At 39.5% G+C, this 7,451-nt stretch overlaps 1 pseudogene; it reads right to left on the reverse strand.

The window, feature by feature from the left end:
* Positions 1–6,916: 6,916 nt before the first annotated feature.
* Positions 6,917–7,034, reverse strand: LOC126268481 (5S ribosomal RNA; annotated as a pseudogene).
* Between the last annotated feature and the right edge of the window lie 417 nt (positions 7,035–7,451).

The raw sequence follows: 7,451 nt of genomic DNA on the forward strand, positions 1-7,451 counted from the left end.
TCGCCGCAAAAAATATGCTAATGAGGGTAGATGTACATGGACGAACCCTGTCGCCGAGCTTAAAACTCGATCACAAGCGTCTATATTTACTTTGTGTGAGAACGGAAATTCATTTACAAGGTAAACATTGCATCTATAGCAGTAATATAGATGCTGAAGCAAATTGCTTAAGTGGGGTATATGTACACTTATTCAACTGTCAAATGGTCCCAGAAATTTCTATGATGTTATTGGTATGAATAAACAAGCAGTCTTGGTTGTAGTGTTTACTTTTTTTATTACTTCCCAAAGACGCGTTCACCTTTACTTAAGCATCTTCAGATTTGCTTACGGGATTTGCTTGTGACGTGACCCCATTTAGTGAGACTGGATTACCAAGAAAATATAAAAGTACTTCCTGATATCTGGTAACTATCGTTACATGAGATACCGAGCATAAGAATATACCTCCAAGGAACTGTCCCTTGTTTAAGATTTGAGAACATTGTGCTGTGTCCTGTAAAACAGATGACGACCGAAAGGTATTTGTTTTTTTTAAAAAAAAATGTGTACCCTGATTTGTCCCTAAATTGACAACCCACACTAGAAATAAGCAGCAGATTATCTTATTACGGCACGTGGTGCAGTCCAGTGCAAACCAAACGGCATCAACCCTACAGTAAGTTTTTACGTCAATAACACGCCGGAGGTGTAGTGCATATTCTGGCACACACATCACACAGGACATGAAAATATAGAGGCCCGTGAGACTAGTCCACGAAGCTCTCGACAATTAGCACCTGAAGGCTATGAACTGCAAGATATTGCCATAACAACAAACAATGAAAGTTATTACAGATGATTGTTGCTCTAAAAAACTCTGATAAAATGTTTAAATTAAAATCAACAATAATGAGGGAGATTAAAATTAAAAACTAAAGTATATTAAAAATTACACTGGTTGAATGGGAAAGCATATAAGAACACAGGCGAGCTTTGGATACCAATTTTGAGTGTCCCAGGTCGTATTATAGCCAACAATATTGTTCATTCGCGGATCTCCCCAAAACTAAACTCTACGCCACTCCCCACACATACTGATGCTCGGCATTATGCCACTACCTGTGAGTACCGACTTACATTGTGAATGCTACATCCGGACGCTAACTAAGTAGAGCATCTAAGTTGTAAAATACACTTCACTGGGGGGCTGACAAATGCTAATAACAACATGAAATATAATGTATAGTTACATCAACGTTAGACATTAGCATTGTTAATTATAAGGCTCCCTATACAAAGCACGAACATCCCTCAGTGCAAGTAATGAAAATTTTTATTAAAAACGTACACTATCTCAGGAGCACCAGTGGTAACTATATGTTACAGGGTGCATAGTACGAATCAATAAACTTAACAAATCTTCATTCTTCGATCTCATTAAAGCTTTGACAAGCGACAGTTACCTGCTCGGATATTTTTGTGCGCGGTATCTTCCCTACATAATGCAGTCTCCATTTTATGCAGAGAAATGGCTTCCTCTCATGTTAAATCAGTGTACCGAGGTAAAATAGTCCCCCATTCGTATCTCCCGGGGAGGGCGGGGGGGGGGGGGGGGGGGGGGGGGGAAGGGGGACAACTTGAAAGGAGGAAAAAACATGGTTAATTGACTTCTGCAGTGAAAGGCAGCTGATAGCGGCAAACACATGGTTCAAGAATCAAAAGAGGAAGCTCTACACTTGGAAATCACCAGGGGATAAATACAGAAACCAAATCGATTTTATACTGGTAGAAGAAAGGTACAGGAATGGCATCAAGAAGGTGCGCACATTACCAGGTGCAGATATCAATAGTGACCACAACTTACTTAACTTACTTATGACATAAATAGAATTAAGAATGAAAAAAACTGAAGAAGGCGACCATGGCGAAGAAGTGGGATTTAGAAAAGATAAGATCCAACAAAGAACAAGTTACAGAAATGCTGCCTCGGGAGTTTCTAAAGACATTAGGAGACAAAGGACACCTGATGATGCCTACGAGTACTGGAATATGCTGAAAGAAGGAATCATTAAAGCAGGACAGCAAAATATAGGATGTAAAGGAGAAAAGGTCAAAAAAACCATGGGTCACACAAGAAATGATTTCCAAGGTGCAGGAGAGAAGAAAGATGCAAGAAAGATATACTGAAGGTTAAATAATGAACTGCGAAGAGAAACAGACTAGGCTGGGGGAAAATGGCTAAAAGAGGACTGTGATGAAACTGAAGAACTGGACAGGAGGGGAAGATACGAATTACTATACAACGGAGTAAAGACTTTGACATGGGAACAAAACAGAGCAGAAAGTGCTACTATAGAAATTCTGAGTAAAGACGAAGAGGAGTGTACAAAGAGCGTGACGATGTCCTCCATAGATGGGAAGAATATCTAAAAGAGATATATGATACAAATAGCAATAGAACTTGAATCACACAACAATTAGGTAATGACGAGAAAGGACCAATCATCATAATGGAAGAAGTAAAGTCTGGCATAGCTGCAATGAAAAATGGCAAAGCGGTACGTACAGATACAATACCGGGAGAAATACTAAAATGCTTGAACCAAGATGGAATAAGAGAAATATTGAGGTTATGTAATAAAATATATGACAGTGGTGAATGGCCTGAGGACTTTCTGACAACAGTAATGATTCCAGTACCGAAAAAACAAGGAACCAAGAAATTCAGCTAGCACAGGACAATCAGCCTCATTTCACATGCAGCCAAAGTGATGTTGAGAATAATTAATAAAAAGTAATGGAGGAGAATCTTGGCGAGGAGCAGTTTGGCTTTAAATGGAATACGGCCACCAGAGATGCAGTAGGGCTCCTATGAATCTTGGGAGAAAGGTTTATTGAAAAAGGAAGAGACCTAATATATGTGCTTCTTCGATCTAGAAAAGGCATTTGACAATGTGGTTTGGGACAAGCTGGCTACTATAATGAGGGAAAAGAGAGTGGGCTGGAAAACCAGACGACTTATAAACTCATTATATCTTAATCAAAAAGTTTCAGTTAAAGTGAGAGGAGAAAGTAAAAAGTGTATCAGACTAGGAAAAGGAGTAAGACAAGGATGCTGTCCATCACCTACTCTTCTCAACCTCTACTTGGAAAATAAGATTGACTAACGCTCATTAGATGACAAAGGAGTAGAAGTTGGAGGAAGAAGAGTAGGGTGTTTGAGGTTTGCTGATGACACGGTCCTTCTACCTACAGGGGAAAAAGAATTACAGGATTTGGTGGCCACCATTGCAACAAACAGAAAAAAAATATGGAATGAAAATTAACACAGAGAATACAAAAGTATTGGCACCAGGAGGAAATAAGGAAATAAAAATTATGCTGAATGGAGAAATACTAGAACAGGTGCAAAATTTTAAGTGTCTTGGAAGCAGGATAGACACCGACTGGAAGTGCACCACAGAAATCAAAACAGCGATAGAAATGGCAAAAGAGGCGTTTAATAAGAAAAGGAGAATTTTCTGCAGCGGTCTGGACAGAGAACTCGGAAAGAGACTCATAAAATGTCTTGTATGGAGTGTTCTTCTATATGGCCCTGATACATGGACAATGAGGAAAAGAGACTGAGAAAGGCTGGAGGCTTTTGAGATCTGGACAATGCAGAGGATGGAAAGAATAAGTTGGATGGACAGAGTAAAAATAAAGAGGTACTGAGAAGAGTGGGAGAGAAAAGACAGTTACTAGATGCAATAAAGGGAAGAAAAAGAAATGGGATTGGGCATATATTAAGAGATAATGATGGACTGATAAAAGCAGTTTTAGAAGGTTATGTAGAAGGGAAAAGTAAGCGAGGAAGGAAGAGATTTCAGATACTGGATGACATGATGGACGGTACAACATACCGCAGCCTTAAGAAGGAAGCAATGGATTGCAGAAAAGAGGCAAAGGGCCTACTAATATAGCAGATAACTGATGATGATGATCTCATGTGCCCATCGCTACCACATATAAGTAAGTAATCCAATCTCACAAAATGGGGTTACGTTACTACAATAAAATTTTCCTATTTCTTCCGTAGGCCAATACGAAGACGCCTAAGTAAAGGTGAAACGCGTCATTGGGAAATAATAAAACAACTTTAATAACACAACCAAGATTGTTTCTTTCTTCATATCCACATATTGGTTGCTGTAACAGCCCCGGAATGAGCTGGAAAAAGTGTTGTGATATTACTGTTTGTACTTGTGATTTTATGAGTTATTACAGCGACGGATAATATGGAAACTGTATACTATCCTTTCTCTGTGGGAATACAGAGACTTCTGGCCTACCCACTTAATTTCCAAAACATCATTAACTCGCGAGTTTCTTCTGGAATTCATTTACACAAAGTGCGGTAGGATTGTTTATATGTCATAGTGTAGCACTTATCACACTTCAGACTGAAGTGTCATTACCGTAAAAGAGCATCTCATTTGCGAGCATCGTGGAAGATGGAGTACTTATTCTGGCACTGTGCTCGTATTGTAAAGCAGAGTTCAGAACGTGGTCTCCACATTCTGAGTTAGATTTGCAGTGTCCCGAATAGCTAGTGTACCGTCCCTCTAATTATGATACGCATATTTAATAAAGAAACATGAGCTTACGTCACTGGGCTCTGCCTGCAGCACCTAGTCTTTTGTATATTGGCAATTCCATCCCATTAGTAAATAACGCATGAAATAGGAATACTGAGGTCAAAAATTCTTTCTCGCTTTTGTGATTGACATGTCATATTTGCTGTGATAAAACTTAATTTATATTTTACTTGCACTGATGATTGCATTCTAAAATAAACACAGAATTAAATGATTCCCTCATGTGTCCATTTACGAGAAGTAATTGATTTTTATGGGTAACAAAAATAGAACGGACATTTGGCTCGTTAAAATGAGTGTAACTTCTGCGGTAGATCGTTTATCAACTTGATATGATACTGCATCACTCTTTTCGTCGTTGGTAAATGGTTTAAAGTGTGCATAGAGTTAATACATCGTTAAACACGAAGTAGCAACCATCTATTTCAGAACTTTCGTCCTGTCTTGATCTCAAATATCAATGAATAAAGTGTTTGAGCTGCGAGAGGAAGGTCGGATAGTCCATTCCCTTTATTGCCCTTTATAACGAAGCAATTCCGAAAATACATCTTCAGCTTATATCGCCAGAACACCGAGCAATAAAATGAAATTGAAAATCCCGTCTTACTGAATTATCGCTACTACGGAAGAGAAAAAACTAAGGAATGTGTTTAACATCATTGTACGGATTGACATTAGAAAGAATTTTGCGTGGGAGATAAATCCTATCAAATACGACGCGTACTTTAAAAGTTACTTGGTATTCCAGCTCGGATAATTTTCTGAGTAATATTTGCGAATGTGGAAACAAGTTCATAATCCAATAAGGTATGCACTGATATTCGTGAATTTTGCAGCTATTGCATGCTCTTTAGAATGCTATTAAAAGGTATTATCTGTGTATTTAATGACTAATAAGTTTGCTAAACAATGATACATCTCCCATTCACAAAAAAGAAATCATCTGATAAGAATATCGTTATTACTTTTTTCCGTTTTCCGTCGTTCCTTAGTTGCTTCAAAATACATGGAGCAATGTTCCGTCTTTGGAACTACTCATAGCCACAAAAAACTGCTATAACACTCGTATACTACAAAGATCCTACTAAAACACACAACAGCACACAAACAAACACACAGAACAGTAACATTCATGACATGACTAACAGAAAATGTAGTACGCTTTAACATTCAAACACAAATGAACACACAGAAGAGCAATTACACATTGCTTTCAGAACAAAAAACACGTACCAGTCACATTTACAAACAACAATATACAAATACCAAGGATCAGGTGTATACCAAAAGGGATATCAAGAATGTGAAAACAGTGTACCTGGGAATGAAAGGCAGGAATATCAAAAGTAGTTATAAAGAACATATAACAAGCTGAAAGTATGAAAACAGTCATTCTACTTTTCCTGGACACCAGATAAAACGTGGATATAGACAATGCAACACGGAGCAGGACATGAAAATTATTAGTGTGAACAATCACAACAGAAAACCTGATATTACAAGAAAACTTCCATATAGAAAAGCCCTCGCAATGAAAAACCAAATAATTAATGACCGAAGTAATAATAACTCACCGAAGTAATAACAACTCACCGAAGTAATAATAAGTCACTGATCATGTTAACCACCAAAACAATAACATATAGAAATGTAAAACATAACCAGAATAATTAGCCCCCCTGTCTCTCTCTCTCTCTCTCTCTCTCTCTCTCTCTCTCTCTCTCTCCCTCACTCTCCCGCGCGCGCAGACACACACACACACACACACACACACACACACACACACACACACACACACACACACACCCCAATGCCAACCCACGTATACACAACACAAGTGAGATAGACACACAGCGCCAGTTGGCAACACCGCTCTGTAAATGAAATTTCGTAATCACAGTAAGTAAAAGAAAAACCGCCGAAAATCTATCAGCTGTAGTATGGACTTAACATACCAGGATGATACACATGGACAAACAAAATTGGAAATCGTAAGTAACACCAAATGCTAATTCGATCTCATGAAACATGTGGTACAAAAGGTGTTTCTAACCTGGAAAACAAAGAATAACATGAATAATTGCAACCCAGTAACAAAAGCATTCCGTCATCAGGATAAAAGTGGTCCATCGCGACCATCCGACCGCCGTGTCATCCTCAGGTGAGGATGCGGATATGAGGGGCGTGTGGCACACCGCTCTCCCGGTCGTTACAATGGTTTTCTTTGACCGGAGCCGCTACTATTCGGTCGAGTAGCTCCTCAGTTGGCATCACGAGGCTGAGTGCACCCCGAAAAATGGCAACAGCACATGGCGGCCCAGATGGTCACCCATCCAAGTGCCGGCCACACCCGACAGCGCTTAACTTCGGTGATCTGACGGGAACCGGTGTATCCACGGCGGCAAGGCCGTTGCCAACACAGTAACAAAGTTACAACTATTACGTAACGCTGACCGACTGAAGTCCTGGAATACAGATTTTTACATATACAGATTGTGGTAATATCACATAAACTGGGTATAAAAGGCCAGTGCACTGCCGGAACTAATATTTGACCTCAAATGATTCATGTGAAAAGGTTTCCTACGTGATTGTGGCCGCACGACGGGAATGAAGAGACTCTGAAGGCGGTACGGTAAATGGAGCTCGACGCACGGGACATAACATTTCGAAAATCGTTAGGGAAGTCAATATTCTGAGATCCACAGTGTCAAGAGTATTCCGTGAGTAACAACTTTCAGGCATTCCTCTCACAACAAACATCGCTGTGGCCGACGTCCTTCAGTTAACGACCAAGGGATGCTGCGCTTCCGTAGGGTTGTCGGTGTTAAC

This window comes from Schistocerca gregaria, chromosome 4 (assembly GCF_023897955.1).
Source record: "Schistocerca gregaria isolate iqSchGreg1 chromosome 4, iqSchGreg1.2, whole genome shotgun sequence".
In the NCBI taxonomy this organism is placed as follows: Eukaryota; Metazoa; Arthropoda; class Insecta; order Orthoptera; family Acrididae; genus Schistocerca; species Schistocerca gregaria.